Raw genomic sequence first — 12,500 nt, 5'->3', positions numbered from 1 at the left:
CAGGGCTGGGCCTGGTTAGTACTTGGATGGTAGGCAACCTGGGAATACCAGTTGCTGTAGGCCTTTTCTTTATTTTCTCATGTTCCGGCTTCCTCAATGCTGGTTTTGAGATGTATAAGAGATGTAGGTGATTAGAAAACCAATATCTGCAGCCACACCACCCTGAACAAGCCTGATATTGGAAGCTAAGCAGGGCTGGGCCTGGTTAGTACTTGTGTGGGAGACCACCTGGGAATACCAGGTGCTGTAGGCCAATTTTTTTTATTTTCTCTTGTTCCGGCTTCCTTCAATGCTGGTTTTGAACTGTATAAGAGATGTAGGTCATTAGGAAACCAATCCCTGCAGCCACACCACCCTGAACAAGTCCAATCTCATCTGATCTTGGAAGCTAACCAGGACCGCTCCTGGTTAGTACTTGGATGGGAGACCACCTGGGAATACCAGGTGCTGTAGGACTTTTTTTTCATTTTCTCTTGTTCCGGCTTCCTTCAATGCTGGTTTTCAGATGTATAAGAGATGTAGGTCATTAAGAAACAAATACCTACAGCCACACCACCCTGAACAAGCCCAATCTCATCTGATCTTTGAAGCTAAGCAGGGCCGGGCCTGGTCAGTACTTGGATGGGAGACCACCTGGTAATACCAGGTGCTGTATGCCTTTTTTTTATTTTCTCTTGTTCCAGCTGCCTTCAATGCTGGTTTTCAGATGTATAAATGATGTAGGTCATTAGGAAACCAATACCTACAGCCACACCACCCTGAACAAGCCCAATCTCATCTGATCTTGGAAGCTAAGCAGGGCTGGGCCTGGTTAGTACTTGGATGGGAGACCACCTGGGAATACCAGGTGCTGTAGGACTTTTTTTTTTTAATTTCTCTTGTTCCGGCTTCCTTCAATGCTGGTTATGAGATGTGTAAGATATGTAGGTCATTAGAAAACCAATACCTACAGCCACACCACCCTGAACAAGTCCAATCTCGTCTGATCTTGGAACCGGGCCTGGTTAGTACTTGGATGGGAGACCACCTGGATATACCATGTGCTGCAGGCATTTTTTTTTTATTTTCTCTTGTTCCGGCTTCCTTTAATGCTGGTTTTGAGATGTATAAGAGATGTAGGCCATAAAGAAACCAATATCAGCAGTCATACAACCCAGAACAAGCCCAATCTCGTCTGATCTTGGAAGCTAAGCAGGTTCCCGGCTTGCTTAGTACTTGGATGGGAGACCACCTGGGAATACCAGGTGCTGTAGGCCATTTTTTTTTACTTTCTCTTGTTCCGGCTTCCTTCAATACTGGTTTTCAGATGTACAAGAGATGTAGGTCATTAGGAAACCAATACCTACAGCCACACCACCCTGAACAAGCCCAATCTCGTCTGATTTTGGAAGCTAAGCAGGGCTGGGCCTGGTTAGTACTTGGGTGGTAGACCACCTGGGAATACCAGGTGCTGTAGGCCTTTTTTTTTTTTTTTTTTCTCTTGTTCCGGCTTCCTTCAATGCTGGTTTTGAGATGTACAAGAGATGTAGGTCATTAGGAAACCAATACCTACAGCCACACCACCCTGAACAAGCCCAATCTCGTCTGATCTTGGAAACTAAGCAGGGCTGGGCCTGGTTAGTACTTGGTCGGGAGACCACCTGGGAATACCAGGTGCTGTAGGCCTTTTTGTTTTATTTTCTCTTGTTCCGGCTTCCTTCAATGCTGGCTTTGAGATGTAAAAGAGATGTAGGTCATTAGGGAACCAACGCCTACAGCCACAGTACTCTGAACAAGCCCAATATCGTCTGATCTTGGAAGCTAAGCAGGGTTGTGCCTGGTTAGTATTTGGATGGGAGACCACCTGGGAATATCAGGCGCTGTAGGCCTTTTTTTTTTATTTTCTCTTGTTTCGGCTTCTTTCAATGCTGGTTTTGCGATGTATAAGAGATGTAGGTCATTAGGGATCATTACATACAGCCACACCACCCTGAACAAGCCTGTTTTTGGAAGATAACCAGGACTGGGCCTGGTTAATACTTGGATGGGAGACCACCTGGGAATACAAGGTGCTGTAGGACTTTTTTTTCATTTTCTCTTGTTCCGGCTTCCTGCAATGCTGGTTTTGAGATGTATAAGAGATGTAGGTCATTAAGAAACCAATACCTACAGCCACACCACCCTGAACAAGCCCAATCTCGTCTGATCTTTGAAGCTAAGCAGGGTCGGGCCTGGTTAGTACTTGGATGGGAGACCACCTGGGAATACCAGGTGCTGAAGGCTTTTTTTTTTTATTTTCTCTTGTTTCGGCTTCCTTCAATGCTGGTTTTGAGATGTATAAGAGATGTAGGTCATTATTAAACAATACATACAGCCACACCACCCTGAGCAAGCCAAATTTTGTCTGATCTTGGAAGCTAAGCAGGGTAGGGCCTTGTTAGTACTTGGATGGGAGACCACCTGGGAGTATCAGGTGCTGTAGGCTTTTTTTTTTTATTTTCTCTTGTTCCGGCTTCCTTCAATGCTGGTTTTGAGCTGTATAAGAGATGTAGGTCATTAGGAAACCAATACCTACAATCAAACAACCCTGAACAAGCCCAATATCGTATGATCTTGGAAGTTAAGCAGAGCCGGGCCTGGTTAGTACTTGGATGGGAGACCACCTGGAAATACCAGGTGCAGTAGGCCTTTTTTTTTTATTTTCTCTTGTTAGGGCTTCCGTCAATGCTGGTTTTGAGATGTATAAGATATGTAGGTCATTAGAAAACCAATACCTACAGCCACACCACCCTTAACAAGCCCAATCTCATCTGATCTTGGAAGCTAAGCAGGGCCGGGCCTGGTTTGTACTTGGATGGGAGACCACCTGGGAATACCAGGTGCTGTAGGCTTTTTTTTTTATTTTCTCTTGTTCCGTCTTCCTTCAATGCTGGTTTTGAGATGTATAAGAGATGTAGGTCATTAGAAAACTAATACCTACAATCACACCACCCTGAGCAAGCCAAATTTTGTCTGATCTTGGAAGCTAAGCAGGGTAGGGCCTGGTTAGTACTTGGATGGGAGACCACCTGGGAGTATCAGGTGCTGTAGGCTTTTTTTTTTTATTTTCTCTTATTCTGGCTTTCTTCAATGCTGGTTTTGAGATGTATAAGAGATGTAGGTCATTAGGATACCAATACCTACAGACACACCACCCTGAACAAGCCCAATCTCGTCTGATTTTGGAAGATATGCAGTGCCGGGCCTGATTAGTACTTGGATGCGAGACTACCTGGGAATACCAGGTGCTGTAGGCCTTTTGTTTTTTATTTTCTCTTCATCCGGCTTCCTTCAATGCTGGTTTTGAGATGTATAAGAGATGTAGGTCATTAGGGATCATTACATACAGCCACACCACCCTGAAAAAGCCCAATCTCCTCTGATTTTGGAAGCTAAGCAGGGCTGGGCCTGGTCAGTACTTGGTTGGGAGACCACCTGGGAATACCAGGTGCTGTAGGCTTTTTTGTTTTATTTTCTCTTGTTCCGGCTTCCTTCAATGCTGGTTTTGAGATGTATAAGAGATGGAGGTCATTAGAAAACCAATACCAACGTTCACACCACCATAAACAAGCCTAATCTTGGAAGCTACGCAGGACCGGGCCTGGTTAGTACTTGGATGGGAGACCACCTGGGAATACATGGTGCTGTAGGACTTTTTTTTGTATTTTCTCTTTTTCCGGCTTCCTTCAATGCTGGTTTTGAGATGTATAAGAGATGTAGGTCATTAAGAAACCAATAACTACAGCCACACCACCCTGAACAAGCCAAATCTCATCTGATCTTGAAAGCTAAGCAGGGCTGGGCCTGGTTAGTACTTGGATGGTAGGCAACCTGGGAATACCAGTTGCTGTAGGCCTTTTCTTTATTTTCTCATGTTCCGGCTTCCTCAATGCTGGTTTTGAGATGTATAAGAGATGTAGGTGATTAGAAAACCAATATCTGCAGCCACACCACCCTGAACAAGCCTGATATTGGAAGCTAAGCAGGGCTGGGCCTGGTTAGTACTTGTGTGGGAGACCACCTGGGAATACCAGGTGCTGTAGGCCAATTTTTTTTATTTTCTCTTGTTCCGGCTTCCTTCAATGCTGGTTTTGAACTGTATAAGAGATGTAGGTCATTAGGAAACCAATCCCTGCAGCCACACCACCCTGAACAAGTCCAATCTCATCTGATCTTGGAAGCTAACCAGGACCGCTCCTGGTTAGTACTTGGATGGGAGACAACCTGGGAATACCATGTGCTGTAGGCCTTTTTATTTAATTTTCTCTTGTTCCGGCTTCCTTCAATGCTGGTTTTCAGATGTATAAGAGATGTAGGTCATTATGGAACCAATACCTACAGTCGCACCACCCTGAATAAGCCCAATCTCATCTGATCTTGGAAGCTAAGCAGGGCTGGGCCTGTTTAGTACTTGGATGGGAGACCACCTGGGAATAACAAGTGCAGTAGGACTTTTTTTTCATTTTCTCTTGTTCCGGCTTACTTCAATGCTGGTTTTGAGATGTATAAGAGATGTAGGTCATTAAAAAGCAAATACCTACAGCCACACCACCCTGAACAAGCCCAATCTCGTCTGATCTTGGAAGCTAAGCAAGGTCGGGCCTGGTTAGTACTTGGATGGGAGACCACCTGGGAATACCAGGTACTGTAAGCCTTTTTTTTTTTATTTTCTCTTTTTCTGGCTTCCTTCAATGCTGGTTTTGAGATGTATAAGATATGTAGGTCATTAGTAAACTATTACCTACAGCCACACCATCCTGAACAAACCCAATCTCGTCTGATTTTGGAAACTAAGCAGGGTCGGGCCTGGTTAGTACTTGGATGGGAGACCACCTGGGAATACCAGGTGCAGTAGGCCCTTTGTTTCTTATTTTCTCTTGTTCTGGCTTCCTTCAATGCTGGTTATGAGATGTATAAGATATGTAGGTCATTAGTAAACCAATACCTACAGCCACACCATCCTGAACAAACCCAATCTCGTCTGATTTTGGAAACTAAGCAGGGTCGGGCCTGGTTAGTACTTGGATGGGAGACCACCTGGGAATACCAGGTGCAGTAGGCCCTTTGTTTCTTATTTTCTCTTGTTCTGGCTTCCTTCAAAGCTGGTTTTGAGATGTATAAGATATGTAGGTCATTAGGCAAATAATACCTACAGCCACACCACCCTGAACAAGTCCAATCTCGCCTGATCTTGGAAGCTAAGCAGGGCCGGGCCTGGTTAGTACTTGGATGGGAGACCACCTGGATATAGCATGTGCTGCAGGCATTTTTTTTTTTATTTTCTCTTGTTCCGGCTTCCTTCAATGCTGGTTTTGAGATGTATAAGAGATGTAGGCCATAATGAAACTAATATCAGCAGGCACACCACCCTGAACAAGCCCATTCTCGTCTGATCTTGGAAGCTAAGCAGGACCAGGCTTGGTTAGTACTTGGATGGGAGACCACCTGGGAATACCAGGTGCTGTGGGCCATTTTTTTTTACTTTCTCTTGTTCCGGCTTCCTTCAATGCTGGTTTTCAGATGTATAAGAGATGTAGGTCAATAGGAAAAAAATACCTACAGCCACACCACCCTGAACAAGCCCAATCTTGTCTGATTTTGGAAGCTAAGCAGGGCTGGGCCTGGTTAGTACTTGGATGAGAGACCACCTGGGAATACCAGGTGCTCTAGTACTTTCTGTTTTATTTTCTCTTTTTCCGGCTTCCCTCGATGCTGATTTTGAGATGTATAAGAGATGTAGGTGAAAAGAAAAGCAATGCCTACAGCCACACCACTCTGAATAAGCCCAATCTCGTCTGATCTTGGAAGCTAAGCAGGGCTGGGTCTGGTTAGTACTTGGTTGGGAGACCACCTGGGAATACCAGGTGCTGTAGGCTTTTTTGTTTTATTTTCTCTTGTTCCGGCTTCCTTCAATGCTGGCTTTGAGATGTATAAGAGATTTAGGTCATTAGGTAACCAATTCCTACAGCCACTCTACTCTGAACAAGCTCAATATCATCTGATCTTGGAAGCTAAGCAGGGCCGTGCCTGGTTAGTACTTGGATGGGAGACCACCTGGGAATACCAGGCGCTCTAGGCCTTTTTTTATTATTTTCTCGTTTTCCGGCTTCCGTCAATGCTGGTTTTGAGATGTATAAGAGATGTAGGTCATTAGGAAGCCAATACCTACAGCCACACCACCCTGAACAAGCCCATTCTCGTCTCATCTTGGAAGCTAAGCAGGGCCAGGCCTGGTTAGTACTTGGATGGGAGACCACCTGGGAATACCAGGTGCTGTAGGCTTTTTTTTTTTATTTTTTATTTTTACGGCTTCCTTCAATGCTGGTTTTGAGATGTATAAGAGATGTAGGTCATTAGGAAACAAATACCTACAATCACACCACCCTGAGCAAGCCCAATATCGTCTGATCTTGGAAACTAAGCAGGGTCAGGCCTGGTTACTACTTGGATGGGAGACCACCTGGAAATACCACGTGCTGTAGGCCATTTTTTTTATTTTCTCTTGTTCCGGCTTCCGTCAATGCTGGTTTTGAGATGTATAAGATAGCAGGTAATTAAAACACCAATACCTACAGCCACACCATCCTGAACAAGCCCAATCTCGTCTGATCTTGTAAACTAAGCAGGGTCGGGCATGGTTAGTACGTGGATGGGAGACCACCTGGGAATACCAGGTGTTGTAGGCCTTTTTTTTTTATTTTCTCTTGTTCCGGCTTCCTTCAATGCTGGTTTTGAGATGTATAAGAGATGTAGGTCATTAGAAAGCCAATACCTACAGCCACACCACCCTGAAAAAGCCCATTTTCATCTGATCTTGGAAGCTAAGCAGGGTCAGGCCTGGTTAGTACTTGGATGGGAGACCACCTGGGAATACCAGGTGCTGTAGGACATTTTTTTAATTTTCTCTTTTTCCGGCTTCCTTCAATGCTGGTTTTCAGATGTATAAGAGATGTAGGTCATTAGGAAACCAGTACCTACAATCACACTACGCTGAGCAAGCCCAATATCGTCTGATCTTGGAAGCTAAGCAAGGTCGGGCCTGGTTAGTACTTGGGTGGGAGACCACCTGGGAATACCAGGTGCTGTAGGCCTTTTTTTTATTTTTTCTCTTGTTCCGGCTTCCTTCAATGCTGGTTTTGAGATGTATAAGAGATGTAGGTCATTAGGGATCATTACATACAGCCACACCACCCTGAACAAGCCCAATCTCATCTGATCTTGAAAGCTAAGCAGGGAAGGGGCTGGTTAGTAAATGGAAGGGAAACAACCTGGGAGTACCAGGTGCTGTAGGCTTTTTTTTTTATTTTCTCTTATTCTGGCTTTCTTCAATGCTGGTTTTCAGATGTATAAGAGATGTAGGTCATTAGGAAACCAATACCTACAGACACACCACCCTGAACAAGCCCATTCTCATCTGATATTGGAAGTTAAGCAGGGTCGGGCCTGGTTAGTACTTGTGTGGGAGACCACCTGGGAATACCAGGTGCTGTAGGTCAATTTTTTTTATTTTCTCTTGTTCCGGCTTCCTTCAATGCTGGTTTTGAGATGTATAAGAGATGTAGGTCATTAGGAAACCAATCCCTGCAGCCACACCACCCTGAACAAGTCCAATCTCATCTGATCTTGGAAGCAAAGCAGGACCGCTCTTGGTTAGTACTTGAATGGGAGACAACCTGGGAATACCATGTGCTGTAGGCCTATTTATTTAATTTTCTCTTGTTCCGGCTTCCTTCAATGCTGGTTTTCAGATGTATAAGAGATGTAGGTCATTATGGAACCAATACCTACAGTCGCACCACCCTGATTAAGCCCAATCTCATCTGATCTTGGAAGCTAAGCAGGGCTGGGCCTGGTTAGTACTTGGATGGGAGACCACCTGGGAATAACAAGTGCAGTAGGACTTTTTTTTCATTTTCTCTTGTTCCGGCTTACTTCAATGCTGGTTTTGAGATGTATAAGAGATGTAGGTCATTAAAAAGCAAATACCTACAGCCACACCACCCTGAACAAGCCCAATCTCGTCTGATCTTGGAAGCTAAGCAAGGTCGGGCCTGGTTAGTACTTGGATGGGAGACCACCTGGGAATACCAGGTGCTGTAAGCCTTTTTTTTTTTATTTTCTCTTTTTCTGGCTTCCTTCAATGCTGGTTTTGAGATGTATAAGATATGTAGGTTATTAGTAAACCATAACCTACAGCCACACCATCCTGAACAAACCCAATCTCGTCTGATTTTGGAAACTAAGCAGGGTCGGGCCTGGTTAGTACTTGGATGGGAGACCACCTGGGAATACCAGGTGCAGTAGGCCCTTTGTTTCTTATTTTCTCTTGTTCTGGCTTCCTTCAATGCTGGTTATGAGATGTATAAGATATGTAGGTCATTAGTAAACCAATACCTACAGCCACACCATCCTGAACAAACCCAATCTCGTCTGATTTTGGAAACTAAGCAGGGTCGGGCCTGGTTAGTACTTGGATGGGAGACCACCTGGGAATACCAGGTGCAGTAGGTCCTTTGTTTCTTATTTTCTCTTGTTCTGGCTTCCTTCAATGCTGGTTTTGAGATGTATAAGAGATGTAGGTCATTAAAAAGCAAATACCTACAGCCACACCACCCTGAACAAGCCCAATCTCGTCTGATCTTGGAAGCTAAGCAAGGTCGGGCCTGGTTAGTACTTGGATGGGAGACCACCTGGGAATACCAGGTGCTGTAAGCCTTTTTTTTTTTATTTTCTCTTTTTCTGGCTTCCTTCAATGCTGGTTTTGAGATGTATAAGATATGTAGGTTATTAGGAAACCATTACCTACAGCCACACCATCCTGAACAAACCCAATCTCGTCTGATTTTGGAAACTAAGCAGGGTCGGGCCTGGTTAGTACTTGGATGGGAGACCACCTGGGAATACCAGGTGCAGTAGGCCCTTTGTTTCTTATTTTCTCTTGTTCTGGCTTCCTTCAATGCTGGTTATGAGATGTATAAGATATGTAGGTCATTAGTAAACCAATACCTACAGCCACACCACCCTGAACAAGTCCAATCTCGTCTGATCTTGGAAGCTAAGCAGGGCCGGGCCTGGTTAGTACTTGGATGGGAGACCACCTGGATATAGCATGTGCTGCAGGCATTTTTTTTTTTATTTTCTCTTGTTCCGGCTTCCTTCAATGCTGGTTTTGAGATGTATAAGAGATGTAGGCCATAATGAAACTAATATCAGCAGGCACACCACCCTGAACAAGCCCATTCTCGTCTGATCTTGGAAGCTAAGCAGGACCGGGCTTGGTTAGTACTTGGATGGGAGACCACCTGGGAATACTAGGTGCTGTGGGCCATTTTTTTTTACTTTCTCTTGTTCCGGCTTCCTTCAATGCTGGTTTTCAGATGTATAAGAGATGTAGGTCAATAGGAAAAAAATACCTACAGCCACACCACCCTGAACAAGCCCAATCTTGTCTGATTTTGGAAGCTAAGCAGGGCTGGGCCTGGTTAGTACTTGGATGAGAGACCACCTGGGAATACCAGGCGCTCTAGTACTTTCTGTTTTATTTTCTCTTTTTCCGGCTTCCCTCGATGCTGATTTTGAGATGTATAAGAGATGTAGGTGAAAAGGAAAGCAATGCCTACAGCCACACCACTCTGAATAAGCCCAATCTCGTCTGATCTTGGAAGCTAAGCAGGGCTGGGTCTGGTTAGTACTTGGTTGGGAGACCACCTGGGAATACCAGGTGCTGTAGGCTTTTTTGTTTTATTTTCTCTTGTTCCGGCTTCCTTCAATGCTGGCTTTGAGATGTATAAGAGATGTAGGTCATTAGGAAACCAATTCCTACAGCCACTCTACTCTGAACAAGCTCAATATCGTCTGATCTTGGAAGCTAAGCAGGGCCGTGCCTGGTTAGTACTTGGATGGGAGACCACCTGGGAATACCAGGCGCTCTAAGCCTTTTTTTATTATTTTCTCGTTTTCCGGCTTCCGTCAATGCTGGTTTTGAGATGTATAAGAGATGTAGGTCATTAGGAAACCAATACCTACAGCCACACCACCCTGAACAAGCCCATTCTCGTCTCATCTTGGAAGCTAAGCAGGGTCGGGCCTGGTTAGTACTTGGATGGGAGACCACCTGGGAATACCAGGTGCTGTAGGCTTTTTTTTTTATTTTTTTATTTTTACGGCTTCCTTCAATGCTGGTTTTGAGATGTATAAGAGATGTAGGTCATTAGGAAACCAATACCTACAATCACACCACCCTGAGCAAGCCCAATATCGTCTGATCTTGGAAACTAAGCAGGGTCAGGCCTGGTTAGTACTCGGATGGGAGACCACCTGGAAATACCACGTGCTGTAGGCCATTTTTTTTATTTTCTCTTGTTCCGGCTTCCGTCAATGCTGGTTTTGAGATGTATAAGATATGCAGGTAATTAATACACCAATACCTACAGCCACACCATCCTGAACAAGCCCAATCTCGTCTGATCTTGGAAACTAAGCAGGGTCGGGCATGGTTAGTACTTGGATGGGAGACCACCTGGGAATACCAGGTGCTGTAGGCCTTTTTTTTAATTTTCTCTTTTTCCGGCTTCCTTCAATGCTGGTTTTCAGATGTATAATAGATGTAGGTCATTAGGAAACCAGTACCTACAATCACACTACGCTGAGCAAGCCCAATATCGTCTGATCTTGGAAGCTAAGCAAGGTCGGGCCTGGTTAGTACTTGGGTGGGAGACCACCTGGGAATACCAGGTGCTGTAGGTGTTTTTTTTTTTTTCTCTTGTTCCGGCTTCCTTCAATGCTGGTTTTGAGATGTATAAGAGATGTAGGTCATTAGGGATCATTACATACAGCCACACCACCCTGAACAAGCCAAATCTCATCTGATCTTGGAATCTAAGCAGGGAAGGGGCTGGTTAGTACATGGAAGGGAAACAACCTGGGAGTACCAGGTGCTGTAGGCTTTTTTTTTATTTTCTCTTATTCTGGCTTTCTTCAATGCTGCTTTTCAGATGTATAAGAGATGTAGGTCATTAGGAAACCAATACCTACAGCCACACCACCCTGAACAAGCCCATTCTCATTTGATATTGGAAGCTAAGCAGGGTCGGGCCTGGTTAGTACTTGTGTGGGAGACCACCTGGGAATACCAGGTGCTGTAGGTCAATTTTTTTTATTTTCTCTTGTTCCGTCTTCCTTCAATGCTGGTTTTCAGCTGTATAAGAGATGTAGGTCATTAGAAAACCAGTACCTACAATCACACCACCCTGAACAAGCCCAATATCGTCTGATCTTGGAAGCTAAGCAGTGCCAGGCTTGGTTAGTACTTGGATGGGAGACCACCTGGGAATACCAGGCACTGTAGGCCTTTTATTTTTATTTTCTCTTATTCCGGCTTCCTTCAATGCTGGTTTTGAGATGTATAAGAGATGTAGGTCATAAGGAAACCAATCCCTGCAGCCACACCACCCTGAACAAGTCCAATCTCATCTGATCTTGGAAGCTAAGCAGAGCTGGGCCTGGTTGATACTTGGATGGGAGACCACCTGGGAATACCAGGTGCTGTAGGCCTTTTTTTTTATTTTTTCTTGTTCCGGCTTCCTTCAATGCTGGTTTTGAGATGTATAAGAGATGTCGGTCATTAGAAAACCAATAACTACAGCCACACCACCCTGAACAAGCCTGATCTTGGAAGCTAAGTAGGGTCAGGCCTAGTTAGTACTTGGGTGGGAGACCACCTGGGAATACCAGGTGCTGTAGGCCTATTTTTTTTATTTTCTCTTGTTCCGGCTTCCATCAATGCTGGTTTTCAGATGTATAAGAGATGTAGGTCATCAGGAAACCAATACCTACAACCACACCACCCTGAACAAGCCCAATATCGTCTGATCTTGGAAGCTAAGCAGTGCCTTGCTTGGTTAGTTCTTGGATGGGAGACCACCTAGGAATACCAGGCGCTGTAGGCCTTTTTTTTTTATTTTCTCTTATTCCGGCTTCCTTCAATGCTGGTTTTGAGATGTATAAGAGATGTAGGTCATCAGGAAACCAATACCTGCAGCCACACCACCCTGAGCAAGTCCAATCTCATCTGATCTTGGAAGCTAAGCAGGACCAGTCCTGGTTAGTACTTGGATGGGAGACCACCTGGGAATACCAGGTGCTGTAGGACTTTTTTTTCATTTTCTCTTGTTCCGGCTTCCTTCAATGCTGGTTTTCAGATGTATAAGAGATGTAGGTCATTAAGAAACCAATACCTACAGCCACACCACCCTGAACAAGCCCAATCTCGTCTGATGTTTGAAGCTAAGCCGGGCCTGGTCAGTACTTGGATGGGAGACCACCTGGTAATACCAGGTGCTGTAGGCCTTTTTTTTTATTTTCTCTTGTTCCGGCTGCCTTTAATGCTGGTTTTCAGATGTATAAATGATGTAGGTCATTAGGAAACCAATACCTACAGCCACACCACCCTGAACAAGCCCAATCTCATCTGATCTTGGAAG

General features: G+C 44.7%; 10 non-coding genes and 42 pseudogenes across 10 annotated transcripts; all 52 read left to right on the top strand.

Moving 5' to 3' along the window:
* The window catches only part of LOC142136514 (5S ribosomal RNA), a 119-nt pseudogene extending 56 nt beyond the window's left edge, over positions 1 to 63 (top strand).
* Positions 64 to 144: 81 nt separating this feature from the next.
* Positions 145 to 253, top strand: LOC142136682 (5S ribosomal RNA; annotated as a pseudogene).
* An 84-nt stretch (positions 254 to 337) lies between these two features.
* Positions 338 to 456, top strand: LOC142136046 (5S ribosomal RNA; annotated as a pseudogene).
* Positions 457 to 539: 83 nt separating this feature from the next.
* Positions 540 to 658, top strand: LOC142124657 (5S ribosomal RNA; annotated as a pseudogene).
* An 82-nt stretch (positions 659 to 740) lies between these two features.
* On the top strand, positions 741 to 859 carry LOC142112834 (5S ribosomal RNA). Its single transcript, XR_012681295.1, has one exon. It is a non-coding gene; the product is annotated as a 5S ribosomal RNA (ribosomal RNA).
* A 277-nt stretch (positions 860 to 1,136) lies between these two features.
* On the top strand, positions 1,137 to 1,256 carry LOC142136721 (5S ribosomal RNA; annotated as a pseudogene).
* An 84-nt stretch (positions 1,257 to 1,340) lies between these two features.
* LOC142111670 (5S ribosomal RNA) lies at positions 1,341 to 1,459 on the top strand. The gene has a single exon (XR_012680984.1). It is a non-coding gene; the product is annotated as a 5S ribosomal RNA (ribosomal RNA).
* An 87-nt stretch (positions 1,460 to 1,546) lies between these two features.
* On the top strand, positions 1,547 to 1,665 carry LOC142136909 (5S ribosomal RNA). The gene has a single exon (XR_012687578.1). It is a non-coding gene; the product is annotated as a 5S ribosomal RNA (ribosomal RNA).
* Positions 1,666 to 1,749: 84 nt separating this feature from the next.
* Positions 1,750 to 1,868, top strand: LOC142128479 (5S ribosomal RNA; annotated as a pseudogene).
* A 275-nt stretch (positions 1,869 to 2,143) lies between these two features.
* On the top strand, positions 2,144 to 2,262 carry LOC142116396 (5S ribosomal RNA; annotated as a pseudogene).
* Positions 2,263 to 2,345: 83 nt separating this feature from the next.
* Positions 2,346 to 2,464, top strand: LOC142136349 (5S ribosomal RNA; annotated as a pseudogene).
* An 84-nt stretch (positions 2,465 to 2,548) lies between these two features.
* Positions 2,549 to 2,667, top strand: LOC142136764 (5S ribosomal RNA; annotated as a pseudogene).
* An 84-nt stretch (positions 2,668 to 2,751) lies between these two features.
* Positions 2,752 to 2,870, top strand: LOC142136052 (5S ribosomal RNA). The gene has a single exon (XR_012687454.1). It is a non-coding gene; the product is annotated as a 5S ribosomal RNA (ribosomal RNA).
* Positions 2,871 to 2,953: 83 nt separating this feature from the next.
* LOC142133646 (5S ribosomal RNA) lies at positions 2,954 to 3,072 on the top strand (annotated as a pseudogene).
* An 84-nt stretch (positions 3,073 to 3,156) lies between these two features.
* Positions 3,157 to 3,275, top strand: LOC142136713 (5S ribosomal RNA; annotated as a pseudogene).
* An 84-nt stretch (positions 3,276 to 3,359) lies between these two features.
* LOC142119971 (5S ribosomal RNA) lies at positions 3,360 to 3,478 on the top strand (annotated as a pseudogene).
* A 277-nt stretch (positions 3,479 to 3,755) lies between these two features.
* On the top strand, positions 3,756 to 3,874 carry LOC142136512 (5S ribosomal RNA; annotated as a pseudogene).
* An 81-nt stretch (positions 3,875 to 3,955) lies between these two features.
* Positions 3,956 to 4,064, top strand: LOC142136681 (5S ribosomal RNA; annotated as a pseudogene).
* A 287-nt stretch (positions 4,065 to 4,351) lies between these two features.
* Positions 4,352 to 4,470, top strand: LOC142119683 (5S ribosomal RNA; annotated as a pseudogene).
* An 83-nt stretch (positions 4,471 to 4,553) lies between these two features.
* LOC142116572 (5S ribosomal RNA) lies at positions 4,554 to 4,672 on the top strand (annotated as a pseudogene).
* An 85-nt stretch (positions 4,673 to 4,757) lies between these two features.
* Positions 4,758 to 4,876, top strand: LOC142115162 (5S ribosomal RNA; annotated as a pseudogene).
* Positions 4,877 to 4,961: 85 nt separating this feature from the next.
* On the top strand, positions 4,962 to 5,080 carry LOC142115140 (5S ribosomal RNA; annotated as a pseudogene).
* Positions 5,081 to 5,165: 85 nt separating this feature from the next.
* LOC142136725 (5S ribosomal RNA) lies at positions 5,166 to 5,284 on the top strand (annotated as a pseudogene).
* An 85-nt stretch (positions 5,285 to 5,369) lies between these two features.
* On the top strand, positions 5,370 to 5,488 carry LOC142136589 (5S ribosomal RNA; annotated as a pseudogene).
* Positions 5,489 to 5,572: 84 nt separating this feature from the next.
* On the top strand, positions 5,573 to 5,691 carry LOC142134132 (5S ribosomal RNA; annotated as a pseudogene).
* Positions 5,692 to 5,775: 84 nt separating this feature from the next.
* LOC142128181 (5S ribosomal RNA) lies at positions 5,776 to 5,894 on the top strand. Its single transcript, XR_012685583.1, has one exon. It is a non-coding gene; the product is annotated as a 5S ribosomal RNA (ribosomal RNA).
* Positions 5,895 to 5,978: 84 nt separating this feature from the next.
* Positions 5,979 to 6,097, top strand: LOC142136674 (5S ribosomal RNA; annotated as a pseudogene).
* An 84-nt stretch (positions 6,098 to 6,181) lies between these two features.
* Positions 6,182 to 6,300, top strand: LOC142131006 (5S ribosomal RNA; annotated as a pseudogene).
* A 285-nt stretch (positions 6,301 to 6,585) lies between these two features.
* Positions 6,586 to 6,704, top strand: LOC142130708 (5S ribosomal RNA; annotated as a pseudogene).
* An 84-nt stretch (positions 6,705 to 6,788) lies between these two features.
* LOC142117088 (5S ribosomal RNA) lies at positions 6,789 to 6,907 on the top strand (annotated as a pseudogene).
* Positions 6,908 to 6,990: 83 nt separating this feature from the next.
* On the top strand, positions 6,991 to 7,109 carry LOC142136130 (5S ribosomal RNA; annotated as a pseudogene).
* Positions 7,110 to 7,394: 285 nt separating this feature from the next.
* LOC142120262 (5S ribosomal RNA) lies at positions 7,395 to 7,513 on the top strand (annotated as a pseudogene).
* A 287-nt stretch (positions 7,514 to 7,800) lies between these two features.
* LOC142125754 (5S ribosomal RNA) lies at positions 7,801 to 7,919 on the top strand (annotated as a pseudogene).
* An 83-nt stretch (positions 7,920 to 8,002) lies between these two features.
* LOC142111745 (5S ribosomal RNA) lies at positions 8,003 to 8,121 on the top strand. Its single transcript, XR_012680994.1, has one exon. It is a non-coding gene; the product is annotated as a 5S ribosomal RNA (ribosomal RNA).
* An 85-nt stretch (positions 8,122 to 8,206) lies between these two features.
* On the top strand, positions 8,207 to 8,325 carry LOC142115129 (5S ribosomal RNA; annotated as a pseudogene).
* Positions 8,326 to 8,410: 85 nt separating this feature from the next.
* On the top strand, positions 8,411 to 8,529 carry LOC142137342 (5S ribosomal RNA). Its single transcript, XR_012687983.1, has one exon. It is a non-coding gene; the product is annotated as a 5S ribosomal RNA (ribosomal RNA).
* Positions 8,530 to 8,614: 85 nt separating this feature from the next.
* LOC142111730 (5S ribosomal RNA) lies at positions 8,615 to 8,733 on the top strand. Its single transcript, XR_012680992.1, has one exon. It is a non-coding gene; the product is annotated as a 5S ribosomal RNA (ribosomal RNA).
* Positions 8,734 to 8,818: 85 nt separating this feature from the next.
* LOC142115118 (5S ribosomal RNA) lies at positions 8,819 to 8,937 on the top strand (annotated as a pseudogene).
* Positions 8,938 to 9,022: 85 nt separating this feature from the next.
* Positions 9,023 to 9,141, top strand: LOC142136414 (5S ribosomal RNA; annotated as a pseudogene).
* An 85-nt stretch (positions 9,142 to 9,226) lies between these two features.
* LOC142136442 (5S ribosomal RNA) lies at positions 9,227 to 9,345 on the top strand (annotated as a pseudogene).
* Positions 9,346 to 9,429: 84 nt separating this feature from the next.
* LOC142136128 (5S ribosomal RNA) lies at positions 9,430 to 9,548 on the top strand (annotated as a pseudogene).
* Positions 9,549 to 9,632: 84 nt separating this feature from the next.
* Positions 9,633 to 9,751, top strand: LOC142128060 (5S ribosomal RNA). The gene has a single exon (XR_012685523.1). It is a non-coding gene; the product is annotated as a 5S ribosomal RNA (ribosomal RNA).
* A 287-nt stretch (positions 9,752 to 10,038) lies between these two features.
* Positions 10,039 to 10,157, top strand: LOC142122530 (5S ribosomal RNA; annotated as a pseudogene).
* An 84-nt stretch (positions 10,158 to 10,241) lies between these two features.
* Positions 10,242 to 10,360, top strand: LOC142136685 (5S ribosomal RNA; annotated as a pseudogene).
* An 83-nt stretch (positions 10,361 to 10,443) lies between these two features.
* On the top strand, positions 10,444 to 10,562 carry LOC142112967 (5S ribosomal RNA). Its single transcript, XR_012681319.1, has one exon. It is a non-coding gene; the product is annotated as a 5S ribosomal RNA (ribosomal RNA).
* An 83-nt stretch (positions 10,563 to 10,645) lies between these two features.
* Positions 10,646 to 10,764, top strand: LOC142136109 (5S ribosomal RNA; annotated as a pseudogene).
* Positions 10,765 to 10,845: 81 nt separating this feature from the next.
* On the top strand, positions 10,846 to 10,964 carry LOC142136720 (5S ribosomal RNA; annotated as a pseudogene).
* An 82-nt stretch (positions 10,965 to 11,046) lies between these two features.
* Positions 11,047 to 11,165, top strand: LOC142116825 (5S ribosomal RNA; annotated as a pseudogene).
* An 84-nt stretch (positions 11,166 to 11,249) lies between these two features.
* LOC142136271 (5S ribosomal RNA) lies at positions 11,250 to 11,368 on the top strand (annotated as a pseudogene).
* An 84-nt stretch (positions 11,369 to 11,452) lies between these two features.
* Positions 11,453 to 11,571, top strand: LOC142125732 (5S ribosomal RNA; annotated as a pseudogene).
* A 479-nt stretch (positions 11,572 to 12,050) lies between these two features.
* Positions 12,051 to 12,169, top strand: LOC142132457 (5S ribosomal RNA; annotated as a pseudogene).
* Positions 12,170 to 12,449: 280 nt separating this feature from the next.
* The window catches only part of LOC142122398 (5S ribosomal RNA), a 119-nt pseudogene continuing 68 nt past the window's right edge, over positions 12,450 to 12,500 (top strand).

Source organism: Mixophyes fleayi, chromosome 1 (assembly GCF_038048845.1).
Source record: "Mixophyes fleayi isolate aMixFle1 chromosome 1, aMixFle1.hap1, whole genome shotgun sequence".
NCBI classification, from domain to species: domain Eukaryota; kingdom Metazoa; phylum Chordata; class Amphibia; order Anura; family Limnodynastidae; genus Mixophyes; species Mixophyes fleayi.
This window is presented reverse-complemented; position numbering and strand designations above follow the sequence as displayed.